The 26926-nt window shown below is 48.6% G+C and overlaps 1 protein-coding gene across 2 annotated transcripts in view; it reads left to right on the top strand.

Moving 5' to 3' along the window:
* PTPRE (protein tyrosine phosphatase receptor type E) overlaps positions 1-26926 on the top strand; it is a 137514-nt gene that overhangs the window by 48291 nt on the left and 62297 nt on the right. For both annotated transcript variants that reach the window (XM_081074003.1, XM_081073999.1), the window contains exon 2: positions 9232-9254. The gene's annotated coding sequence lies outside the window, so the exon portion shown is untranslated. The remainder of the gene's footprint in view (positions 1-9231; positions 9255-26926) is intronic.

The following is a 26926-nucleotide window of genomic DNA, read 5'->3' as shown; positions in this document are numbered from 1 at the left end:
CTCCCTCCCTCAGACTCGGGGTACGGGGCAGACCACCGGCCTGAGGCAGGGGAGGGCTTGGGGCGCCCGCCGTGTGAGAGAGACACGCCTGCCCCTCTCTACCTCTGGCCTCTGACATGTCCGCATTGACCCAAGTGCCTGGGGTTATACACACTGTGCAAGCTGCTCACATCCATACATGTTAAGATGATTTCTTGAGTTGTAAAATAAGAAAATAATTTTCTCTGAGGATGATGAGTGTGCTGCCTGCCGAGAGGAGGGCTGACCTTTCGAGGGAGACAAAGCAGAATGCCAGTCAAACATTACACGTCTGTTGCCGAATATTGTCCCAGCGTGGGGCAGTGCATATTTGGGTTATAATGCCGTTTTTGTTTTCTGGTGAATACCACAGTGTTCTCCCACGTGGAGGAGGGGGAAACTGCAAGTTCACAGAACTTTCTCAGGGGCAGCCAGGAGGAAAAATAGGTGCTCGTCCCCAGAAACCAAATCCAGTCTGGGGACATTTTTGTTCATAGCTCAGTGATGTGTGGGTCCCAAGAAGCTCCTTTCACTGTGAACTCCCGTTCAATGGAGACATTTAGCTTTTCCTCTTTAAGACAACACAGTTGACGCTCAGGACAGTGTCTCCCAGTCATTGTTTTAGAGCCGGCCTCTTCTCCCTCCATTTTACATGGGTTCTCGCTGGTGAACTGATGGTTCAGATCAGCCGGCTAAGGCGGGGAACCATTAAACCAACATGTTTGTTTGTTTGTTTGTTTGTTTGTTTGTTTGTTTTTAGCAGATTTTTCAGTTATCTGGTTTACTAGTTTTCAAAGTCTTCTTTTGGAAATAGTTAACAAACTTCTCTGCTCTGGTACCACGCTCCTGAAAAAGAACTGTACTGTTTTCAGAAAGGTTTTCTTGTGATTCTAAGATGTTTACTTAGTCTCTCAGGGGCATGCCGTAGTGTCTGAGAGGGATGGCCAGACGAGCCACTCCCTGGGGACTCTGAGATGAGAACCCACCTGGATGAATGACCAGTGTTCTTCCCAGGCCCAAGTCAGGCTGGAGGTCACCCTGGATTTCTTCCTTCCCTCCCTTCCCCCTCACTACTGCCCCCCAAGGTGGTGGGCTCTGGCTCCCACTGTCCTCAGGTGCACCTCCCGTCCCTCACCTGGGCCATCAGAATGGCCTCTTTCTTGCACACCCATCACCGTCTGCACTCAGCCCACTCCGTCCTCTCTCCTCTGCAGCCTCTACAGTGACCTTCCTTGCAGACGTGCAGTTCACACCTCCGTCCAGGCTTGCAGACTCCTGAGCTCGGCACAGGATCTGTGTGTGGGTTATGTCATTTATGAACCCAGCACTGTAAGGATTATTATCCCTGTTACGAAGCTCAGGGAACTAAGGCTCCAAAAGGTTAAGTAACTAGTTCCAAGGTCAAAGCCAGGATTCCAACTAGTTGCCTTTTACAGACTGTTCCTCGCATTCTCTGGCTCCCTTGCCTTTGTTTGCACCTTCTGTCTGGGATGCTTGTTCTTGACACAGATGCCCTGACTGTGGCCAAACGCAGGTTAGGTGCTGCTGCCCCCTCCGTCATTGCCCCTGGGTCCCTGTGATGCCAGCGCTCACCCATGTTTCAGAGATCTGTGTATAAGCCTGTCTTCTAGACATCCTTCGAGGTCCTTCTGCTTCTATCCATGTATTTTTTTCCCCCTAAACCCTCAGCCCTGGGCAGAGCGCTCGCCTGTAGTGTTACAGATGCTCGGTGAACTGTAACAGCTGGTTTAGTGCATTTATTCATTCATCCAGTAGTAGTTTCTGAGGTGCTGGTACGTGCACAGGACTGTTTATATAATAAGTTCAAGCTAGAGATGACACGATTTCTAGTCAGGAAGCACCAAAGTAGCCACCAGTTCTGGATCTTTGGGTGATACACGTGGCTGTTGTCCTTTGTAAGATGTGGATTGTGCCTGCCCACATCATAGGGCAGCCGAGAGGGCAGCAAACGTGGCCTAACCGCAGCCTGCCATCCTGCGGTCTGCATTTTTATGTCGCTGTGACCATGTGGCTGGAGGGAGACGGTAGATGGAAGGAGCAGCTGGGGACAGGTTCTTCTTCAGGAGCCCCAGGAGGGGCCCAGGCAGGGGAGCCTGGAGGACCCAGACCCCGGGACACATGTCGGGTGGGACCTGAACAGCACCTGGCAGCTTTGGGAAGCTTTGTGGGTCAAGGAGCAGTGTGAGGGAAGGGATCAGCGGGGAAGACCGTGTGTGATGTACCTGGAGGGCGGGGAAATGGTTTCGTGTGGGTGAGGAGCCTCTAGAAAATTCCCGCCCTGGACACCACTGAGAAGAAGGATGCTGTGGATTTTGGAGAGGCTGCTGGAAGGGGGGTTGGTGTTAGAAGTAGGAAGGGGACCCTGGAGTCGGAGGGTGTCTGTGAAGCGTGTGTCGGTCACTTGTGACCCCTCCGTGTCGTGAGGCTCTTCCTTGGGCACCTCTGAGCTCTGTTCCATGGTGCAGGGGCTTGTTCACATTTTCTGCTCTTCTTATCCATGCCAACCTGGTCAGCAAAAATGCCAGTTCCTTTATTCATTAGCGATAATTATTTCTGTGGAATAATAAAATGGCATTTATTAGTACTCAAGAAGTAGACTGTTTTACTTGACCCTTTGCCATTTGTGTAGGATTGGTGGTAACTAACATTTTAATTAACAGCAGCAATTGCTATTTTTAAATTAAGAAGCGCGATTTAAGTTCCCTTTCATCTTGGGTCCATGGGAATAGTGAGCCACTGGAATAATTATTTACTGCCATGGCTCATCTGTTAGGCTGCCTTGGGGACCATTGCTTTGCCCTGGGCCCCTGCCACCCGCTGCTGTTTACAGCCTAGTGTAAGCCCAGTCACCAGCCCAGCCCCACCCACACATGCGCAGGGGCCTGTCACAGCCGGGGGCCTCCTGGTGAGAGGAGGGGGCATTTCAAATTGGTGCTCTGGAAAAGAACACCTACGCACATCAGCTTACTATCGGAATATTAGCGATACATCATTTTCTCTGAGACTCACTGAACATTAATTAGAACGAGAAAAATGTCTTTTGAGTCAGATTTAGTGTTCAGTTACCTTTAGCATCATGCACCCAGCAGGCTGTCCTTAGTCCCTTACAGTGTGAGCCTAAAGGGCGAAGTGAGACAGGCTTGCTCTCGAGGGGTGCTGCTCTCCGGGCCCCATCCACCCTGCTAGAGTGAGGGGAACACTGTCAGGTAAATGTGATGAAGGCTCTGGCACAGGTGAGCAGGGAGACCCCGGGCACTGAAGACAGGCCGTTCTTGGGTGAGGTCACTCCCACCCTGACTTGGTTCCCTGCCCCATCTCTTCCCTGCCTCCCTCAATTGGCGGAGACATTTAGGTGGGTTCAGGGGCGTCACTACGGCCTCTTCCTACTCTGCTGGTGCCGTGTTACGTCTGGCCGCGAGCGCTAGCCTCCAGGGTAACCCGACTTTAGAGCATCACCGGGAAGGTGAGAGAGGTCCTCAGACGTGTGTGGGCAGCAGCAGGTTTGCTGCCTCAGAACTTGCGTTGCCCCTCGGAGACCATGGCATTCATCAGCCGTTCAGCGCAGGCTTGTGGATGGCTGTCCCGGGCCAGGCACTGCTCCAGGCACGTGGGCTGTTTCTCTCTGGTTTTACTAGAAAAAACAGGCCCCGCGTCTACATTATGCAATTACATCTCCAAGCAGGGGAGCCTACAGAAACAGGCTGAGAACCCCACTGTTGTCAGCGGGTCCCAGTTTTCCCATTAATGGGTCATTTGTAGTTTAGCCCTTTTATTCCAGGTAGTACTTACAGGCACACAAGCAGTGATGGAGAGAAAGTAAAGTGATCAAATCATTTTTTCTGATTTTATTTTTCTGCAATGTGGGAAAAGCTGCTGATGTGTGGTGTTTATACAGAGAATGTCCTGCTGCAATGTGGGGAGCCGGCAATCCCCTGGGCATGGTGCCCACTCTACAGACCAGGAGCCCGGGGTCGCCCAGGCTGGGAAGGAGAATTGGCCAGCACTGCCTTGGGACGTGGTTGAGCTGACTCGGTTTACTACAGAAAAAGAGGACGGGGGCGGGGACAGGAGCCAGCACCCAAGAAGCCAGAGGTCTGTGGGGCCGGGGTTCAGGGTGGGACCCTGTTTTGTGAGAAGAGTATGGCAGAATAGAGCAGGTTTGGTCACAGATGTGTAACTAAAAGCACGGGTGAGGAAGGGCAGGCTCACTGATGGCCCATTGTGAAGTGGCAGACGTCCAAGCAGGTGGCATGCTTAGAGAAGCATACTCTGCTCACAGGACGAAGGGCCCCTGGGTTTTGTCATTCTAGACGTTTTCATCTGCACACTTGCCAAATAGACAGAACCATCATTTATGGAGCAGGGATCCCCTATTTTTGACAGTTCTGTTGTGTTTCCAACAACATCTACCTTTTTTCCTTCGTGGAAGTTTTTGAGGGGATACACATGGGTCTTTGCTGAGTAGCTGCCCGTGAATAATTCTTGAAAGTTGCCAAATTTTTAGATTCCATCTTGTCGGTTATAGATTGACAAAACAGGTGGTTGAGAAAATGGGTGTTTTCCAGCCTTAGCAACATTGTTTTAAGGACTCCCACCCCCTTTTTAAGGTGGCATGCTGGCTGCAAGGTTGGCAGAATAAGATTCTATCGAAACTCCTCATCATTCAGGGAGCTGTTCCTCCCCCAGGTGGGTTCAGCAGCTCCTTCCAGCCTTTTTTCCATGTGTTAGGAAGTACAGAAATGAACAGCTTTGCCGATGCCTGGAAGGTAAGCAAAGAACCTCTGAGCCTGGAGGGTGAGATCTGTGAGGCTCTGAGGCCCAGATGAGTCAGCAGCATCCTACACTCTCCCTGCCGCTGATTTACCACCTGGAAGCTCAGTGAACTTGCGCTTGACCCAATGCGGAGGCAGCCACTGGCCATGGCTGAGGTTTCCCCTGTTCCAGGTACCTTCAGTGCATGTGATTTTCTTGCTCTTTGGGCAATCCACCTGAGTCCTCCAAGCTATGGTGCTTGAGCGTCATGATGATTGAAAGTGAATGGCGTTTCTTGCTATTCCAAGTGTGCTGACCAGTAATCAGGACAACTCGGTGTCCTGTGGGAAACACGGGAGCCCAAGAGAATGCAGCCAGGAAATCTTCGCTCGGCCCGTTCCTGGAGGGATCACATCACGCCGGAGTTCACAGTCTTGAATCGAATGATCTGCACTTTTACTTGCGTGCAATTGTTTTATAAAATGTTAACCCGTCATAAATCTTACATTTTTAATACACCACACATGTAGAAATATATTGCAAACATTTTTTTTTAAATGTAAACGTGCATCTAAAATATTTTTAAGTACTGCTGCTGCCCATTGAAAAGAAGAGCTGGTAGATACAGTCTCAGCCACATACATCTTGCCCACTCTTGTGTTTATGATGCTTCAGGCCAAGGGTCTGTATGAGAGGTTTTACTTTTGTCTCAGTTTGGAGAGATTGCCCAGTTCTGACCATCTCAACTTGACATGTCAGAAATAGTTTTAATTTTTCACTTAAATGGAACAGTTCCAAGGGATGGATTCTAAATGCTGTAGTTTTAGTTTCTTTTTTGCAAGGGTTGGATGTACAATAACGTGGCTGGCTGTTTCCATATCTTGTGAGAGATCAGGACCAAGCCCTGCAGTGAGGCCACTTCCTGTAGGAGTCTCCGCCTGCCTGACCTTGCCTCTCCCTGCCCCCCAGGGTGGATTTCCCCAGTTCCACGTCCTGGCACCACCGCTTACCCAGGGATTAGCTGGGCCTCCTCCCACCTCTGCTCCCAGGAAGCACAGTGGCTGAGCCTGTAGGTGGGACAGACCGCCACACCTCCGTGATCAGCTGGCCCTCTGTGAACCAAAATCATTCCACAGGCCCACTTCCCCCAGGAAGGGTGTGGCCAGCTGGCCTTTCCAGGTCTTTCAGGCCCATGGACCACAGTGGAGCTCTTTCTCGAGTTAGAAGGGATTTTAGGAATGCTCTGGTGTCAGTGTCATCCTGAACAGAATGTCCTTTGTGGGCCCTCCTGCTGGCAGGCAGCGCCCCTGACAGTGAGGATATAAAGAAGAGGAAGACACAGCCCCTGAAGGAATTCCAGTTTCACTCAGGAGAAAGGAGACAGAACAAGCAAACAAACAAATATACACTACAATCTGGGCTTCATTCACCTGTGCGGCCCAGCCAGCCCTGAGTTTGGACCGCTTCCGTGCTTGGTGTGTCACTTGTCAGGGAGCTCACCAGGTCTCAGTCTTTTCATCCTTAAAATGGGACTCCCTTTGCCTCCTGGGATTGGCTGTGCGCTGTATGTGGGAGAGGCAACATAAGCGGCCGCCGAGGCACTTGACTGGTAAATCCAGTAGCTTCTCTCCTTCCCTTTTTTGGAGGACGGTGCTGTTCCAGACGAGACCAGGAACCTCTCCCATTGCAGGATGATGCCGTGCCAGCTCCTCCACGACCTCCCCCACCCCCCTCTTTGTAATGTGCTTATTTCACCTTTTCCAGTGTTTTGCTCACTGTTATATTAATAGTAGCCATCTCGTCTGCATCAGGGCCTTGGGCTAAAGGAAGTGTTTACACGGTAAAGACTGACTTTAGAGGATATTCTCGTTGCTTGGTTTTCACTCGACTTCTGCACTTAGAGAAATGGCTCGTTGTGGTTTCATGCTGACATGTGTGAGCCCTAAACCAATACGATAAGTGACATATGTGTAGAGCCTACTGCTCGGTGTATTCTTGCTTTGTTTAAAAAATAAAACATTAGTTCCAAGTTTAATTCAACATTATTATTTGTGCTCGGTTAGGATTTAGTGAGTCATGCTATTCATTTCTTTAACCAGCCACTGATGGAGTGCCCACCTGGTTCTACACCTGACTAGTTTTTTCCCTCAGGGTTTTAGTTTGGTTTGACTTGAGCCTACAGTTCTGCTGGTGCATATGAAATGCCTCTGCTTCTCACTGGGTTTTACTTTATATCAGCATGACTCAGCATTGCATTGGAAGGTAGTTTTGAGCTTTCTATCAATCCCCCCAAAATGTTAAGGGTCCCTTCCACCTCTGGCTTTTCTTCATGCTTAGCCCCAGGCAAAAACCACAAGTCACTCTTTCTAGCCTCTTTCTGGGGATTGGAAGGGGTAGACTCTGGTAATGAGTTCTTCCTACAAAAAAGCAGTTCCCTGTACCCCAGTGACTACCTCTTGCCTGACACTCAGTGCGTCCCACACCTTCTGCCATTTGCTCTGTGTTGTATGGGTTCCACTGTACTTGGGCCAGTCCATGACTTTGTATGTTGCTAACAGTTTTATCCCCAGTTGCTTTTTGGTAGACTCTTTGGTATTTTCCTATGTAGACAATCATGTCATTTGAGAATTAAGAAAGTATTTTTTTTTTCTTTCCAATTTCTATGTCTTTTATTTCTTTTTCTTGCCTTATTGCATTGACTAGTACTTCCAGTACAGTGTGAAATATGAGTGGTGAGAGTGGACATCCTTGCCTTGTTCCCAGTGTGGGAGGTGGAAACCGCTCAGTCTTCCACCATTAAGCATAACGTTACCTGTGGATTTGCCCAAGTAGATTTAAAATTTCATAGTAACCAGAATTGTCACTTTTGCTTCTTTGGTTTTAAACCTACTTCATAAGTCAGCTTTTTAAGTAGTACAACAACCTGTTATAATTGTGTACTGTAGAGGCTTTATTGTCTTTTGTTTAAAATACCTAGCCTGGCTGTGACTGAGATGTAAAGCAGTCTATTTTGGTGGCAAACGTCATGTACTGCATTAGCTATTTTATGGAAACGTGAGTCCACTCTCTCGCAGTGCAAATATGGGATGACAGCTGAACACGGTCCCCAGCCACAGGTCTGTGCAGGCTAAGAGCCCAAGCATGAGGTTGCCTCACTGGCTACTTATATCAGAACAAGGGAGCCATGTCTGTCAGCTGAGTAATGGCGAAACGAAATGTGGTACATCCATCCAGGGGAGTATACTCATCCATAAAATGGAAGAGAGTGCTGCTACTTTCTATGGCATGGATGGAACACTGTACAAAGTCACAAATGCCACATGTTGTAGGGCCCCATTTATATGAAATGTTCAGAATAGGCAAATCCATAGATAGAAAGTAGATTAGTGGTTGTCAGGGGTCAGGGGGTGAGGAGAGGATGGGCTGAGGCGGGGAGCATCGTTGGGGAGCTAATGGGAGTTGGGCTTCTTTTGAGATAATCAGATTATGCTGATGGTTGCAAAACTCATTGAATATGCTAAAAACCACTGAATTGTACACGTGAAACCTGTGAACTTTATATTACGTTCTAGCTCAGTAAAACCGTTTTTAAAAAGAACAGAAGAGTTAAATTCATGGGGAATGAGCAAGCTAAAAAATGATTAAGCTGGAAAAGTGAGGTGGGGGGGCCACCATAAGCAGGTTTTAAGAGGCTGTCTCTAGGGAAGATGAGCTGAAGGGGCTGTTTCAGGGGGAGGGGGCGTTGTAGGTTCCAGAAGGAGCAGCTGATGAATGGGGCGCCTTGTGCACTAGGTGCCAAGCGTTTCGCTCTAGGTTCGCCACCAGGCTCCACCATCAACTGACAGCCAGAGATTACAGGAGAGTTTGGGGCCGGACACTTTGAAAGCTGATGATTGCAGCAAAAAATGAGTCGATTGTCATGTAGATAAAAAGGCCTCAAGGAGACCCACACAGTGAAGCAAAAAGAGCACATGCAACCAGTGCAGTAGAGAAAGAAGTGGCTAGATTAGCAACTAGCCCCTGTTAACCAGTGTGGGGACAGAGTCAGGAGAACAGTTTCCAGGCTCTCGGCCTCACGTGGAAAAGTGCTGGCTCGGGTAGTAGATGGCCATCAGCTGTAACCAGTTAGCCATTAGCCACTAACATAACGGCCGCGGCTAGGCGAGGGGGTTGGTTGGTTGGCAGAGAAGCGGACCACGGATTGCTGCCGGCAAGTGGGGTTATTAAGTGGATGGCGGGTTGCGGATGGTGTTGATCCTACTTCCTGTGTCTCAACCCAGCCGCCAGTGAGAACATAGTGGTATGAACCCCTATCTATGGCTCCTTGGGTGTTCCTTTCTGGCCTCCCCATATCCTGTGTTCTTGTGCGGGGAGCGGGAGCTGAGACCCGGCATGACGACCAGGAAACTAACTCTTTGTCTTTTTCTCTTTCTCTTTCAGACTATAGCCTGCGGTTTCCCTTGGTAAGTACAAAATTTTAAAAAATGATTCCTGATGTGTAGTCAACTAGTTAAAAAAATGTGTGGGGTGTAATTGTTCTGGAAACATGCTCTTCTAGAGAAAGAAGGCCATGTGATCAGCGTGTTACATTTGAACTGTAAGCCTTCACTTGCTGGGACAGGCTCAGGTCACACATCTCGTTCCATCACTTTTTTTTCATTTAAGATCTGCCTCAGCTGTTCAGTATCCTGAAATGTGTTGTTGAGAACACAGTCTCCACATGCTTTCCTCTCACTGACTTGTCCTTACTTTTACAAGGGCCTTGCCTTATCTCAGTGGCACACAGTGGATGACCGTTGGGGAGCACGGTGGCACACCATTGCAGTGGTAGTAATTGCTTCTTAAATGGTCTGCTGTGGGGAAAGCTGCCGAAAAGGAGCTTTTCTGGATTGCATTTAGGGTAAAAAAAAAAAAAGTGTCGTCGTCACGAGTTTATGCCTTTTGAGGTCCAGGCTACTACGTCCATGGTCTTGCTGTCCTAGTGTTTAGAAAAAGAAACACTGTCGACTTTTTGTGTTCTACTTAGTCAACTACTTGATGGTGGTAAGTTCCGTAAAGAAATCAAAGGGTGAAAACCTAAGAGCTTTGGAAGTGGCTGCAGCGTGGGGGCAGGTAGCACCTGGCTGGCCGTACTGTCTGTGTTCACCTTCACTGAGTGAACCCGCACGTGGGCAGCTAGCAAGTTTTTCTCTCAAATGCGTCGCCGTGTTTGAAACACGTGGACTCTGCTCTGAATTATTCTAAGGTCATTGCGTCCATTCTTTTGCCCTGGCTGGCCCCCTTTCGGGGGGCGGGGTGGGGAGGGTGTCCTTCCGGACACTGTTTCATCTGGGCGTAAATGCTGTGGTTACTCCTGGAGCAATCAAATGCATTTTCATTGCTCCCTCTCTCGAAGGACTGTCAAACGTTGTCAATGATTTATCAGGATGGAGAACAGGACAGCTTCCATTAGTTGCCTCCTCAGCCGATTGTGTTGTCCACGTTCTCTTCACACCATTCCTGGATGTCGTCCATTCTGAATGGTACCATCTCCTTGGGCGAGTGTCAAGCGTGGCATCAAGAGAAGAGGGGTCGATACTGAGATGACATTAATTCCAGGAGGCCTGTAGTCCCTTATTGCCTCAGGACCCTGAGTGAAAGATGCTGGCTCGTTCATATTGGTTTGAATGCACGTATCACATGCATCACAAGCAGTGGACCCCCACCGCGCCGCCGTGGCGTGTCTGAGGGTCAGGCCCACAGACCGTCTCCTGAAATACAAGGCACAGATGGCGATTTGTTCAGAAGGCCTGACCTTGCCTTCCTAGGCTCCCGGCTCAGCCCCAGCCCCTGCAGTCTTGCCGGCCACCCACTCGAGGATTTCCTGGCCTCTTGGCAACTTGACCTGGTGCCCTAAGTGGTTAGCAGTTCTCTCAGCTGTGACCTGTGCTTCCCTCTTCCCCTCATTGTCTCAAAACCAGCGACAGATTCAGAAGTTCGTCCGCCGTCCAAAGGTAACTAACTGAGCGTTTGTCCAGTAGTCGACACCTCCCCTCCGCTTCCGCCATAGGCACTCGGGAGCCAAAGCAGTTTTGAGGAGCATCTCCCTCTTCTTTGTCCCCGTGTCAATAGGAAGAGAAAGTTCTACTTTAGGAAGCTGTGAGTTCTTAGAACAGAAGTGCTTCTGGTTTGAGGAATCTTTCTCTTGGAGATGAGGAAAGGGGTGTTGGAAGCATGAACCGCCTTCCGGCTGCCTAATCTGCTGCCTTTATTTGGATCCTGCCCACTGCGTGTCAGGGTGGAACATCAGGTTGGTCTTTTCGCCGGTGATGTTTTCGACGCTAGACACTTGAGACTTGTTCTAGAGCCTCAGGTCTGCAAGTAACAGAAAGGAATTTACTTCTAATTGTGGAATTAGACACTTGCTTTGGAGTTATTTAAAACTAAATAAATAGCTCGCCCTGGGCAGGATGGGGGAGACTGAGCTTCCTGGGGTCGGAGACTGCCCGCAGCCACCATCCTTTACCCAGTAGACACCTGTGGAGTGAACCCACGAACTGCGGGAGCCTCCTTTTCTCCCATCTGTCAGTCACTTCCTAGGATTATTGTGATGTTTAAGTGAGATGATCCAACGTGAGCCCTTAATAATTGTTATTGAAGACACCATCACAAAATAATGGCAAATGTTTCCAACGTTTAAGGAAGGCATTTAACTAGGTAGTGATGTATATGCCACTCTTAGGATGGACATTAAAAGTTCTCCTTTCCAGCAATAACCCCTGATTTAACATTTTAAAAAATGTTAACATTTGACTTCAAAAACAAAGAGCCCAAATTTCCCCCGGCTAAACGGGATTAAGAGGAGTCTTTTTAGCAGAGCGACCCATTCTCTTGTTTTTCTTTTCCTATTTTTAGTATTTAAAAATAAACTGGGAAGGGACACAGCAGTTCACGCTGTCCGTCCAATATGACCGAAGGTCCCTCCCCATTCCAGTGGACAATGCTGGCAACTCGGTGGGTCTCAGTTGCATAGTATTTAAACAATGCAATGGAATTTCAGAATTAAGAATTTATGGAAGGCACAAAATGAAGGTTTCAATATTTTCTCCAGGCTCTTTGAAGTCTTACATTGTTATACCAAAGGGTATCCACCAGTAAGTAAAATTAAATGATACTGTAACTTGACTATTTCACTTTGGTTCACAGAAATACCAAAGGAATAAAGGAACACTAAATTAAGTGCTAAGATTAAGTAACAGTGAATTTAATTTTAAGCTAAACGTAGGATGTTCACCAGCCTTGTCCTGGCAACCATCTAAGCTTCCTCCTCTGTCAGTTTCAACACACGTGAGCTTTTTCCTTCCTTGGTGTTGGTCTGAATGGTCACCGGGGCAGAAAATCATCATCACCATCTGAAGGGTTTAAAATCAAGTGCAGGGGCCTAGTGTGTGTTGCGCCAGGGCTGGATGAGCCACTCCAGACACGCTCTCTGCCCTCCCCAGCTGGGGTCCCATTTCTGCCGGTGGAACAGGCACTCTGCGTCTTGTGCTGGTTCCTGAATCTGCGGGATGCATGATGTGCACAGCACAGAAGATTCCAGAACTTTCTATGAGATTTCATGTCTGTTTCCTGCCTTGGCCCTTTTCCTGGGTGTTTCTAAGCATCCGTGGATTCCACGCATTTCCTTTCTGAGCAAAATGTGTTTCTCCCAACGATGAAGACGTTATTCTCCCAGAGACTGAATGAGAAACTGACAGCCAGTCAGAAGAAAGCCTCTGGATCTGATGGTGACAAACAGATTAATCCCTCATTTCTTTCCATTTCCCTTTCCTTCCCCCTCCCCCAGGAAAGTCCGAACATTCTTCCCAGAAGTAAGTACCTCCCGAAAGAGTGTGCTAGGTCATCGTTTGTCACATAGCAGAGTACGGACATGACGCCGTCACAGGTTCCACTTGGAGGAAATGGGAACACAGCTTTCTATAAACTCACGTCTCATCACTGAGCTCCCAGCAGACCCAGTTCAGAGCTGGACTTCTCCCTTTAGGAATCCTTTCGCAGCTGACAGGAAAACATGGATCCCAGCAGGCCAGCATGGCTCCCCGGCATCGTTCCAGGAGGACTAGAGGTAAAGGGAAGCTGAAAGGAGGCCCTTGCTTGTCGCGTGGGATTTCTGTCGTGGTTGATTGTAACAATATTCCTAAGGTGTTTAAAAATTAGGTTAAAGAGTGACAGGAAGCTTTCGTTAAATGATTTGACAAGCAACTCAGTGAACTTTGTCCAGCTCTGTGCAGGAAACCTGGGGTGGGTGCTTCAGGAAACCGTCCACCCCCACTCTGCCAAGTGCCTGCTGGGGCTGGAGGGCTGACTGTCAGCTCGCCAGGATCCATGCTGAGGCCCAGCTTTTAGGAAAACAAACCTCGACCCTTGTTGGGCCCTCGGGTGTGGCTCGATGACACATCAAAATCCCACCCATTTTATTTGGACATTTCCTATCTTTATAATCAAAACCTTCCTCCTAATTGTCCTTCACAAAAGCTTTGCGGAGTGGCATTTTGGTTAAGAACAACACAAGGATTAAGAGGGAGGCACAGGGACAGCCTCTTGGTCCTGGAGCTGCTCTTCAAGGAGCTTGCGTCATGTCCCGAGGGAGGCGTGGCCGCCATCCTGTGTGCAGGGCTTTCCTGCCCTTGTGGTTCACCTTGTAGAAACATGGCATCGTCGGCTGCAGGCCCAGGCCCACTGCCTGGGGAGTGGCACCATGCAGGCTGGGGGAGAAGACAGGAAATGAGCAGAGCCTTTTGGGTGTGTAAGTTAGAGAGATTCCTCAGACCCACTGGGCCACAGATCAGGAGTGAGTTCTGAGGACAGGTGGAGGGCACGAGGGCCGGTCCCCACGTGTAACCTGAACTCACCCCCAACTTCAGTCCCATCCCCTGGGGGACGTCCCACATGCATTGATGGGGACACCGAGCCACATATTAGATGCGTTCCGTTCAAAGGGGCCGATCCGAAGTGACTTTTAAAAACTGCTTATTACGATGCAGAGTTTAGTGTGAAGTATTTAAAATGTGGGAAAATGGAAAGATCCCAGTGGAACTGCTGAACAAAAAATGTGTCACATAATGGATTCTCCGAGTAGCTTTCCTCCTATTTTGAATAGAAATGAACATAAGCAAAACACAAAACTTGTATTTGTGTTATTTTATGATGGGGGCTGATTGAATGCTAACAATTGTTTAAAAATAGGCTGGCGGTATTTAACTGATTTCCAACAACTGTACCAAAATTGACCTGGTATCAGAAGTGGTGCAGTTTTGTGTTCAGGAGCTATGGCACTATATATCCATACTGGGGGTGCCAAAAAAGTATACATTTTAAGAGGTGTTATCTATATATTCCTTTTTGAAGTTGAATTACATACCAATGTGTAGTATGACGTTCACTCGAAAGATGGCATTAATCAAATGAATGCCAGCGTCATTCATTGTATTATAATTTTAATACAGTTTTTTCCTTTCTTAAAATGTGTATACATTTTTGACACTATATATATATTACTATGTTACCATGTGCTGCAGAGAAATAAACTTTGTATGAACGTCATGTTGGTGGAAATGGTTAGTCACAGAAACAAACAATACCTGACCTTTTTCCTGTTTTGCCAGATAACATAAACGCTTTATGCTGAAAACAAATTGATGCATTTAGGATAACGCACATGCCTGGTAGTACACTTACAGTTCACAAAGCGCACTCAAGTTCATTATCTCGTTTGGCCTCAGAGGCAGCGGAGGCGACCTAGGTGTGCGTTCTCACTTGCACCTTCACGGGGAGGAAACAGCCTAGGCAGGCCTGGGAGAAGAGAACTGCCAGGACAGTGGGAAGGGACGCTCCAGGCTCCGGTCTTCCCTGAGCTGTGCCAGGGTTCCTCTCAGACCCCAGAGTCATTCAGCTGTCATCACCACCACCAAAGGTGGAGGTGCAGACCTGCCAAAAACAAACAGAATTTTCCATTGTGGAAAATGTTATTTTCCAGGTACTCAAGGAATAGAGCATGTTAATAAATAAGGACATAGCCTGTGGGTTGTGCAAACAGTTTACTGGTAGGTAATTATATTTTGGAACAATTTTCTGGTCACTGGAGTTGATCTTGGCCAGGGTTCCAAACTATTTCCGCCTGTTATCTGCTGACCAAATCCAGCTTCTAATCTCTTCTCACACACTGGCCAGGTTTCCTTTCCTTGCGGCTGGTCGTTTGTCTGTTTGGTCACCCAGCGTTTATCAGGTGTCCCTTGCAGGCTCAGGGTTGCGCAATTTCTTGAAAAATGAAATCATAGATCCTACTATCTGATAGTGTGCTTTGCGCAGGAGACTAGAAAAGGAATGGACAGAAGTAGGGTTTAGTTCTAGAAAGCTGGATGACGTACATGTGTCCCGAGTCACACCTTCTTTGTCTGAAAAGTAAAAAGCAGCTGAGAACTTTTTAAAGGTCTCTTCATGACATCCAGTTCTGTGTTCTAGGGTGCTTCTCCTCTGAGTTCTAAGTTGACAGCAGAAGTCCCCCTAAAGCAGCCACCGCCACGTGTCAGGCCACTTGCCTCCACTTCCCTTCTGGGATGAAGTTTGTCCATCGTGATACAAATGTTTTGTAATCTCACTTTGAAAAAAAGGCGGCTGTCTTTGGTACATTCTCTTCCCTCCTCCCTCATTTGTAGTTGCTCTGCCACTGACTTCCAAAAGAAGCAGGAACATGTAAAGGAGGGGCTTATTAATGGAAAAGTATTTTGGAAAGCAGCCTTTCTCTTTCCACGATGTTGCTTATGTGCAGGAAGTGAAAGCTGGGGATCCATGGGGGCTGTGATTTTAAAATGTAAGCGGAAGCGTTAGTTAATTAAAACGAAGGTACTTTGCCCACTGTTCGGAGATCCATTCTGGCAAATGGTTCTGGGGAGTGCGAAGGTTTATTTCACCTGAGGAAGTGATTCACTGGGAAGACAGATCACTTCAGCTTGTCAGAAACCATGGAAACCCCCAGTGCTGCCCCGCTTCCCTCTTCTGGGAGTTCCCAGCCAAAGACAGGCTGGAAAGTGGATGTGGCTGAGGTGAAGTTAGATCCTAGAGGCACAGAACTGGAGCACCGTCTCGGAGGCAGCACTGTTTCCAGGGCCCGCGTTTGGCTGCTTTCCAGTGTGGAGCCAGCACTGACATTCTGTTATGCTGTTTCCCGTTGTGGGTGGATTTACTTAATTTTTAATGAGTGATTCACTACCCATCGCTGTATGTTTTCCTCCTGTGGACCTGAGAATTAAGTCATGTTTCCTTTAAAAAATTATGTTTGATAGAACCCGAGTCCTGTGGTACTCTGAGTGAGACCAGGGGACGTGGTAATGTCACTGAGAAAGGGCACTCAACCTCTCTAGGGCTCTTAGGACATGGCAGTGGGTGTCACCCTATGACCATAGTGTTCTCCGTCAGAGGGGACTGTGGGCCTCATTCAGCATCCAAAAATGTCTTTCTATAAAGCTATTTTTGAAAATTGTGTAATTTTCTTAAAGTTTTTTTTCCTCCCATGTTACAACAAATCCATTCCACTTGAAAAGCCACGTGGTAGGTTTCCCGAACGGAAACCTAGTAACATAATCCATTTCCACAGTGTTTGTCATGCTTCCTCCCTGTGCACTCTGTTTACTCCCAGTGGCCTCTGTCTGCCAGCTGGCATCTGGTCACCCCTTCTGGTCTGTAGCTCCAGGGGTCGTCTTGGTTACCAGAGTGGTTTAGCTCCTATCTCAGGCTCACACCTTGCCACACTCCTTCCATTCACCTCAGCCCTGCCCTTCAGAGGAATGAGGAGCACAGGCCACCATCTGTGCAGTGGTTCCCGCCTGGCCTGAGCACAGAGCAGGGAGCCTGCGGACAAGCAGTCGAGGCTTGTGCCCTCTGCCCAGCACCAAGGGCCCCCAGTTTTACAGGGTGCTGCCGGAGAATGTGGGCGTGCACGCAGAGACCAGAGAGGTGTAGAGGTGGCAGGAGGCAGTGCACATCGGAACAAAGGACAGTTGGCAGGGGCTGGGGGCGGGCTGCTCCCTGGAGTCGGTCTAGTGGAAAGAACAGGACCAGGAGAGGAGCAGAGGGCAGGCCCGGCCTAGAGGTCAGGAGGCCAGACGTCTGTCCTAACTGGCTGTGTGGCTTTCATCAAATCGACCACCTCCTAAGGACACCCACCCCCTTAGCCACCCACCTCTGCAAAGCTCTAGAATTCTGTCCATCCAAGGGGGGACCCCAGAATGAATAGGAGAGTTCTAGTACAAAATGAACAGCTCAAAACGTTGTGTCCAAGGTGAGGGCACTAGAGTACAAGGGGTGGCAGACTGGCGGGGGTGCTTTTTCTGTCAGGATGATCTGACTGTCACCAATATCGTAGGCCTGGGCTCAGGACTTCCTGGAGCTGAGTTTCCTTGGAGAGGAGACACCCTTTGTCAGCGCACTGCCCACCACTGTCCCAGGCCTGGTAAAGCTCAGGAAATGCCCAGCCGCTCTGAGGGCCAAACCACAGGCCTGGGCCAGCAGCCTCAGCTGCTCTTTATTCGGCCACCCTCAGACACACAGCTGCCGAGTCCGCCATCCAAGCCCCACTTCTGGGCGTCTGCGCTCCTGATGCAAATTCACTTTCATCGGAATGTGTTCAACCCTTTCTGAAATTCATCTTTAAAAAAAACAACACAGTTTTATTTCATCTGGGCTACAAAACACTTTATAAAATGGGTGTGTTGTCTGCATCCCTGGGTGTCCCAGGACAGCAGCAGTGTCCGTGGGAAACATGACAAAAGTTACAATCAGTCGCACTTAGACACAAAACCTAGCGGCCTGATGAGCACATGACTGAAATGGGTTCACGGGCATTTCTGATCTAATCACAGATTCTGTGAAAGACAAAAGCAATCCCAGTGCTGTCTCGGCGGTCCTGGTCGTGTTCCTCTCTGTTTCTTAAATCCACAGTACAAAGCGTTTTCATCAAGGATTTGGTTAAAAGAGAATTAAGTACTAATCCTGGGAAATGCAAAGTCAAATTCAAAGACTGGCCTGATGATACCTAGCTATCAGCCCAGCTATAGAAAAGGAGTAGTTTTTTTCAAACTCCTATTTTCTACTTTATCCATGATTTATATGATGTGTGACACATAACTGGAAATTAATGCGTGGTTGGATCCTTGCAGAGGGAGACAGAACCATCAATCTGGCTCCTTTCCTGACTGACATGTGGGGGCGTGTCAGCTCCTGGTCGACAGGGAATGTCCCAATTATCTCTGCATCCCCAGTAGTGGCCCACACCTAGCCGACCTCAGGACTCCTTGTATGGTTGATGAATGAGTGAACAAGTGACTGGGTGGGCGTGGAGAGTCGTGGAGTAGGGAGAAGGCAGATAACAGAGAGGAAACTCCATCTTTGCAGTCTCTGTGGCACTTGGCACAAACAGGGCCAGCTATGTCGACGACTGGATTGCTTGTTCCAAAAAGCAGGAACAAAAAGCTCTTTCCTTTCCTCTGCGGTGTCTCTCCAGACCTATCATGGTGTTGTTTACCTTCTATTTGATGTCATGCTGCCTGGGATACAGGGCCACTCTCAGGCAGTGCCAGGACCCCCCCCTGCAGCTGCTCTTGTAGGTGGAGTGTGCAAATTAGGGGCCAGGAAGTGGGCGGTGAAGACCCCACTCTGGGGAGGTGACAGGAGGCATGCCAGGTCTGAGTCTAGTCCCCAAGCCCCCGGTGCGAGGGGTTATTGTCCCATCAGACTGCTCTTGCAAACAAATTCAGAGATGAAATTACTATGGACTTCAAGACAGTGGCGTGGGAGCAGTAAGTCCCCAGCACTGAGCCCTCTGTGTGTTTGGGTGGGGGCACTGCCCTGGTCTCACACCCCGGAAGCCCACCCTGGCCTGAGAAATGATGGTCAGAGCACTGGATTGTTCACTCGTGGCTCTGCAGTTAGGGGTTCTTTCTCACAGGAACATGATCCATTTCCAGCCAGAGCTTTAATCCCCACTGCTCCCATTCATTACTTTCTAGAAAGGTCTCCCGTCCCTGCCCACTTTGTCTAATGCTGCCACCCTCTCTATCTGACTGTCAGTCCCAGGTTACTTCTGCCACCCTACTTCATTTCCTTTCTGTTGTCATGAAAACACCTACTGCTATTTGGAGCGGTCACCTTTCTCACTCTCTCCCTGGCTGGGACGTAAGCTGTGCAGCCAGGGAACCTCTCCCTCTCCCCCAGCACCCAGGTGTTGGTGTGAAAAAATAGACGGGTACCTATTGATACTCCTTACTCTGCTCTCCAAACCTTTTGGAGCAAGATGGACAGAAATAAAGAAAGTCCACTCACACCCCAAGTGTCTTAGTAAACTCCCTGTGATTTTCTCTGCCCAGGGCCAGACTGGTCTTGCTGACTTCTTTCCCAGATGAGGCCAAGTTTGTTCTGTTTCATTTTGTAGCCATACAGGCAGACGTCAAAGGGGCATGTTGGTATTTCTACCCACTCTCTGCCTGAACTCGGAGCACAGCTGCATTCCAGGTCTACACTGGCCCCCAAATCAGGCCTTAACTACACATTTCAGCTCAATTTGGGTTTTGATGGTGGCTCTCTTCCCAGCCCCCACCTTCCCAGGATTCCTAAAGGCTGGGGGGATCAATCACCCACCGATCAAAGCTACCAATTATCTTTGAAATTCCATGTCTTGAGAAGGGATATGTTCTAAATCAATCGATAGAGTCTAAGATGAAAACCTGTTCTCAGCTGTAAGTTTATACACCAAGAAGAATGCATCTGACCTGAGCCCCAATCCCACGGCACCATATACCCTCAAAGCACAGCAACTACTGGAAGGAGACCTCTCCACCCCTTTCCCCAAGAGACAGGATGGTCCCCGTTTTTAGTCTCCACCTGCTCAGATCTGAGAGCTTCCTTCTCAGAGAGGAACCCAAGGTATGTCTCCCAATTTCTGCTGTTCCAAGTTCTGAAGATGAGGGAATTACAGAAGGTAACATATCTACTGCTGAGACAACCCCCCCGATGGGTTAATGGGACTGGGCGAGTACTCGGGCATCAGCTGGGCCACGCAGCCTGGCTGTCTTCTTTTTCCTCCATCCATGTCCCTGGAGAACATGGTGTGCTTTGCTTCTTACTAACCTTGTCTGAAGCCCAGACACCTAGGAGAAGGCGTGGAATATCCCCACTGGAATAGTCTCTGCAGCTAGAAACTCCTGAGATGTGGCAGAGCAGAGTTGCTCATCCGGGTTACAGGGTTACTGAGAGTCTCACGAGCTGTGGAAGTAATGGTGCTCTCACTCTTGTAGAAAGAACAGTGACATCGTGACACTCAGCTTCTGAATGTGATGCTTCCTACAACGGTAGGCTCTAAATATCCAGAAGCTTGCCTGCTTGAAATCCAGAGGGTTTTGACCAAACTTAGGGATAACAAAGAAAACAGTGTTAATTCTGAGGTCCTGTCCTGCCACGACATGGGGTCAATTCAAGCTAGCAGGCGGGTGCATAGTCAGGTTTTTCACCTAACTTCCTTGCATTTTCTGCAGTCATCCAACTCACCCCTTTCCCCAGGACTTGGAGAGGGAGCTAGCGATCCCCGCAGCGTGATGTCGGGAGATGGTAAGGAGCTCCGGTCACTGAGAGCTCTCTGGGTCCAGGTACCTGCCCCGCCCATGCCTGCCTCTCATTGGATCCTGGAGCCGTCCTTCCTGAGTGCTGGGTCTGCCTATCATCCCCGGCTACTTAGTCTGTGCTGTGCTGGGGGCCATGCAGCTAGATTACATGCTTGTGGGCTGGACTTCAACGTTGGTCATTCTTCTTGATGTATAAAACCTGCAGTGGGTCCTCATCTTAGACGATACCTTTATCTGTATCTTTAGTTGATTGGTTTAAAAGGTATCCCTTCTCAAGGCGTGGACTTTCAATACTAACAGGTGGCACTGATGGGTGGGCATATCCCTTAGCTTTGGCGAATCCATCAGAACTGGATGGAATCATTCTACTCCCTTCTGAAGTGAAGGAGGTTAGTCCATGGGGGCCCACCTCCAGGAAGACAGGGTGCAGAGAGTGGGGGCGCTTGCCAGAATGTGGGTGTGGCAGCCAGGAGACCAAGTTCAAACACCAGATTTGTCTTTAGTGGACTGCCTGACGACAAATAAGTCATGTGCCTCCTGGGGCCTCTTTTTAAAGGACGTGGAGGGGTGCAGAGCTTCCTAAGTTCTCAGAGTCCTCGGGTCCAGAATAGCACCACAGAATTATCCAACTGGTGCTTAGCTGATGGCGCAGAGCCTACTGGCGGAGTTTGGAACTGGCCAGTACCCAAGGCTCTCTGTGGTTTCATAAAAAGCTTCATGCAATAGATTGTTATAAACACCTATATGGAAACCTTGTTTTCCAGTGATGTTGCAATATTTGATTAATTCTTCTGGATGGCATGACAGGACACCTAAAGTAAGCATTGCTTGGAGTCGCGGCGAATTTATTGGGCATCAAAAGGAACATTGTCAGGTCAAGAACCTAACCGTTCTTACACGCCTCATTTAGCATTCAGTGCATATTTACACCCACGCTACACACACACACACACACACATGCTGGAAAAAATCCCTACCTTGAACTAAGTGGGTTTGACCTCTATTTCTAAAATGTGCGTTAACATAAAATACGGAGCTTTCTCTGAGAGTTCAGCAAGCCATCTCCTCCACCTGCTCCTGTTAGAGCTGCCAGCGTTGGTGCTAAAAAGTCTGGTTTCTCCGGGAAAATTCATGTCATGGACATCTTGTTTCCAGGAAGCGGCGTGACTCACTTTTCATTTCAGGATGCTGTAAAGTCTCGCGTATTATTTCCAGTGTAGACATGGGGCAGTGAATGATGTCTAACTATTTAGAAGAGAGAAAGACCCGCTAAGGTCATGCAGTGCTAGAGGATTCCGTGGCTTGGCAACATACAGCTTCACGTACGTCTCACCAAAAGCAATGAAATGGGCTAAAAACACCCTTACATGTACATAAGGGGGCCTCTCAGAACCTGCCCTGTTAAAATAATTTCTTCCACAACAGGAAATAAACACCTAATAGAGGGCTTGGGGTGGGGCTGGCTGTGTGTCACCTAGCAGTGGACGGAGTGTGAAAGGACACGGTGGTGCCCCCATTTTTCCTGCGTCATACAAACTGCATTATTATTAACTCAGAGCGTTCAGGATTTTCCCCATCCTGTTTCCGGCTGAAGAATCTCCTTCAGCACGTGTCCACCTGGGGTGTCCCCGGTTTTTCCCATTGTGGCACCTCAGTCTGGAACCCATGCCAACGGACTGCCATCCATGCCGCCGGCCTCCCAGCCTCTGTCCTCCACAGCACTTGGTGCCAGCAGCCGAGCTCCTGGAAACTCTTCTTCCCAGTGCAGGAGGAGGCGGAGAGGGGCAGACACAGCTCCGGCCGCACACGCGCAGGCCCTTCGCTCACAGCTGTGGGGAGCGGTGGTCACGGCCCAGCCCGTCTCGCAGGAAGCGGGTGTTGTCAGCCATGCCGTGGGTTCATTCCGGGGGCCTTGGGGTCTGCGGCCCCCACGGCATCCTTTCCTACGTGGAGAGAGTTCTCCTTCTGTTCCCAAAACAACAAGTCTTCTCATCTTCGAACTTGGCCAATCTGACTAATGCTGTAGCAAAAAAACGAAAAAGAAAGCAAAAGCCAAACACACACGGGGGCGAGAAAAAGGCCCGACTGCGCAGATGACGTGACTGGCCGCGGGCTGACTTAATGGTTGGGGCCACACTTAGCCTGCACGTTTTCCTCGATGGCTGGCTTCAGTAAGTTACCTGCCTTTCCCCACATCGGCTTCTGAAGCCCAATCCAGGTGGTTTCTCCCCTTTTGGCTCACAGCCGTCCTGTCGGGAGCCCAAGCCAGCCCTCAAGACCACTTACAGGAGGAGCGAAGGACAGCCAACTGCTGGCCCCAGTGTGCAGACAAACTTGTGTTCGCTCCGAAGGTAATGCAGTGAAGCTCACCTGCTCCCCCCTACCTGCCGTTCATGGCGCTTTCCCACGTCCCCCTCTGCTGCGGGCCTGTAAGGGGCGGACGCCTGGACTCCTGCATTCAAGGCTAGACCCTCAGAGGACCGGCTTCCTGGGGTTCAAGGTGAGCTCCGCACTTCGATAGTCCATCCTTGGGAAGCCAGGGCGTAAACACTGAAAAGTCCAGTTAATAATATTTGTCCTTTTTTTTTTTTTCAAGCCAGACTTCACAGGTTACAACCTCAGGAATTAATATAATTATATGTATGTGTGTGTAGCCCCGTTACAAATCAAAACAAAATAGGAGATGTACAAATAGGAGAGCTAAGGTGTTGCTTCAAAAAATGAATACAGCAGAGGGTCAGTTATGTGAACCCCGATAATTATTAGGTTGGTGCAAAAGTAATTGTGGTTGAAGAGTTTAAAAATAATTGCAAAACTCGCAATCACTTTTGCACCAACCAATTAACGCAGAGTTCTTCGTTTCTAGTCACATGACTTTTGCTTTTTGAAAAACATTTCTCAAGTCATTGGAAATAGTAAGAAATCTCTCCTTGCATGAACGAAGGGGAAGAAATGAAGGCATTTGAAGATGTTTCTTCTCGGTGTTTAAATCCCTCCACACACGTTTCCCCAGGCCTGCATGGACACTCCCCGCTGGGCCCTCTCTCCATCACTGCTGAGATGAAGCTACGAGTTTGATTAACTAAGTTTTACACAGCCAGGTGTTCGTTTCCCTGAAAACCTGTGCCATGTGAAACAAATGGTTTGATTTAAGCATGTGCTGTGACTGCAACGGGATCCAGTCGAACACACAGCAGCAATACTGCAGTGTCACCATGGCAACCAGTGGAAATAATGACCCCCTTTGGGAATAAAAGAGATCTCAAATCCTGTTGCAAGCAAGTAGCATTGGCAGTCTGTAGCAGAGATGGTTTTCGATTGTTTCAGAAATTCCTTATCAACAGAAAAGGAATGAAAAGAGGCGTTTTCAGAAAACAAATGGATTTGCAGTCAACCCGATAACCTAAGTCACCAAAGAAGGCAAGGTGGTGATTGGAGAAGCCGATGATGAAATGTCACGGGCATTCCGTCCCGGCGCCAGTCCAGTAGCTGCTGGAAGCCAGGTCACCCCTCCTGCCACACAGAGCAAACACATCTGTAGGAATGTTGCTGAGTGTGTCTTTATGGCAGGCAGACATAATCGGGATTTACTGATACAGAGTAAGTCTGTAACTATGTAGCACGGTCCTCAGCACCAGAGGGGACTCAGTGAGCAGTATTTCCACGCAGATTCTCAGGACAAAATGAAAGTGCGAGCCTGGGGCTGGTCCTAGGAATTGTGACAGTATGAAAACAAAAACAAAGTAAGACATTGCAGCAAACCATTTTCCAGAGAGCGTGTGCTGTGGGGTGCCTGTATGTCGGGCCCCCTCCTTCTGAAAGACGTGAAAGGCTGTTGAGCTGCCTGCACACGTTTGCGACGCCTGCACTAACAGCCAAGTCCACCAGGAAGGGCACCTTCTTATAAAGCTGCCACATTGCCGGGGATGTGATGGGACCCACAGAATGTGAAATGCAGAAGCTCGGTCAAAAACTCGTCCCCTTAGTCAAAAGAGAAGGAGAACTTGGTGAGAACAGGCAGCAGCGAAGCTTCAGTTTTTTGGATAACGGAGTAGAGAGTAAAACCTGAGTGTACAGTTCCCTTTTTATTTTAGGAAGTGCTCTTGGGGGAAAAAAAAGAGATTTTTAATGTTTAATATGAGACATTCACTCTTCAGAGCAGTGTCATGCCAGAAATAGAGTTGTTCTTTCAGCAGAGTGGAACACTCCAAAATAAAAGAATTTTATCTTTAAACCCAATTTGAGGAAAGGCACTAATAATAGGTGTCCTTCACGTTTTCCCCAATTTGGGTTGCATTTCAATTTAGCCTTGCCTTGAAAGCATCCTACTGAATGGGTAACAGCTGTAACTTGTATTTGAGGACGAATCTGGGTGTGGGGGGGGGATCATGGTTCCAGTGGCACCTTGCCTTCTCCCTCTGCTGTCCTTGGACCCAGCTGTGTCCTGGGGGCTGGGTGGTCTCCTTCCTCACTCCTCCTCTGGGAGCAATGCACCGAGCTACTGAGCCCCCCACCCCCGGGACTGCCCACTGCAGCAGCCAGACTGGATTGTGTGCCGCCTTCCTCACTGATTTGTTTGAAACTTTAAAAAAGTCACTCCACCTCTGCGAATCATAAATTTATTTTTAAGTATTTATTTCAGCTAGAGATGAGCGACCTCGCCTGTCGCTTTGTCCCTGCTGGATTTTAGGCTCTGGTGGCTAGTGATGTCTATAGTCTGAGTCCTGGCAGCGCTAGCCTAGGAAGGAGCATTACGAAGGGAATAGCCATGTAAATAATGCATTGCTTTTCACACGGTGGCCTGGGAGGTGTCCAGCTTCCCAGCCGGTGAGACTCTGGTGCTGTGGACATGGGTCTGAACGAGTACGTCACCTAGGGGCTGCTCCAAAAGTGATGCTCTGTGAGTATCCATAGATGCAGAATGCAGATGTGCAGAGGGGTTTCCAGAATTTTCCTTCAGTAGCTAGTTTAGGTTGTGAGAAAAATGCATTGTCCAAGAGCTTTTCCAATTTAATATATAATGTTGCTACTCACTGATCATTTAGGAATGTCACAGCAGTTCTGCTCTTTATCAGATTTGTGTGTGTTCTCGTGACCAGTTTGGAAAAATGTCACATCCATGTAGGTGATGGTTTAGCAGTTGTGTCTCCAATGATTTATGCCAGTCTTAGGGTTTCCTATTCATTAAATTGCTATTTAACATACAAGTACTTTCTATTTCACTTAAACATTCTTTAATCAAAGAGAATGTGCTCAAACTTTTGGACATGCGTCTTTCAACTAACGTGAAAATTAGAAAGGCATTTTAGGAAACATTTGATATGAAAGCTGACTAACCAGTCATTTGAAACATCACACCATCAAATTCGAGGAAGGTTTTCTCTCACTGAAATCCTTCCTTCCTTTCTTCCTCCCTCTGGCCCTCTTGCCCATCCTCCCTTCCTTCCTTCTCAATCATACTGCGATAGTTGTAAGGCTGAGTCTCATCGAATAGTGTATGTCCTATAAGAGACTGTATGTTTCATAAATGCTCAAATTACTTTTCAACTGCTAATGCAGTTATGTGGATAAACTCAGATACAACTCACCTGTGAATTATTTGGGCTACCTATGGTGAGAACAGGCTTCCTGTGGAGAAAAAAATGTATTAGGTTGCATTTGAAGAGGTGGTTCATTTCATTCAGTTTATCCTAGAATGTCAGTCTTTCCCTGAAAAGTGTGGGGTGGTCGGGGGGGCACAAACTCTTGCACTCTACCTGGCCGGCCGGTGCTCCCAAAGTTTCCAGGAGGGTTCCACCAGCTTACCTGGGTGGCGTCTCCCAAACGCTCAGCAAGGTTGGATACCTGGTGCCTCAGGAGGTGCCAGTGCCCAAAGACCAGACGCTGCCGAAGCAGGGCCGGTGTTCTCTTCACTCCGAGTCTAGCTAGAAGGGGATCCCTGTGTATCTGGGACTCCACAAATGACATCACGAACGGGATCTCGCGTTCACTTTAAATATTTGCTTTATTGTGTTTGCACTAAGAGAGGGCATTCGATTATTTCATGTCAGTAAGGCTACAGTAAAAAACTTAATCGTGTTTTGCCTATCATGCGAAAGGGGTTCCATTAACTTCCAATCAACTGTATCCCCCTAGTTGTTCTGTTACAGAGGAGTGTGTGTGCGCGAGCGCGCTGGGTGCATAAAGAACAAAGTGAGAGTTCCCTGGTATGGAAGTTGGAAGGCAGTAATGAGCCTTGGGTTTCATATTTGTGTTCTTTCGCTTGGTTGTTGGTGTGCTCGGGAAAGGCTCATGGGAAGTAAAACCTGAGCTGTTTTTGTAGTATTTTATCCCAATCATGCACAGAGTGAATTCTGGGCACTTTGTAAGATTTTACTCCCTTCTGAGGCCATTTAAATCTGCCCACCCTCAGTATCACTGTCTCTTGTTGCTGTTTGTTCTTTGCGGGCTGCCAGGTAGCCTGGGGGTGGCTCCCACTCCTGCAC

The sequence above is a fragment of the Rhinolophus hipposideros genome (assembly GCF_964194185.1).
Source record: "Rhinolophus hipposideros genome assembly, chromosome: 15".
In the NCBI taxonomy this organism is placed as follows: Eukaryota; Metazoa; Chordata; class Mammalia; order Chiroptera; family Rhinolophidae; genus Rhinolophus; species Rhinolophus hipposideros.
The sequence above is the reverse complement of the archived record's forward strand: the minus strand, read 5'-3'. Positions and strand labels throughout refer to the sequence as shown.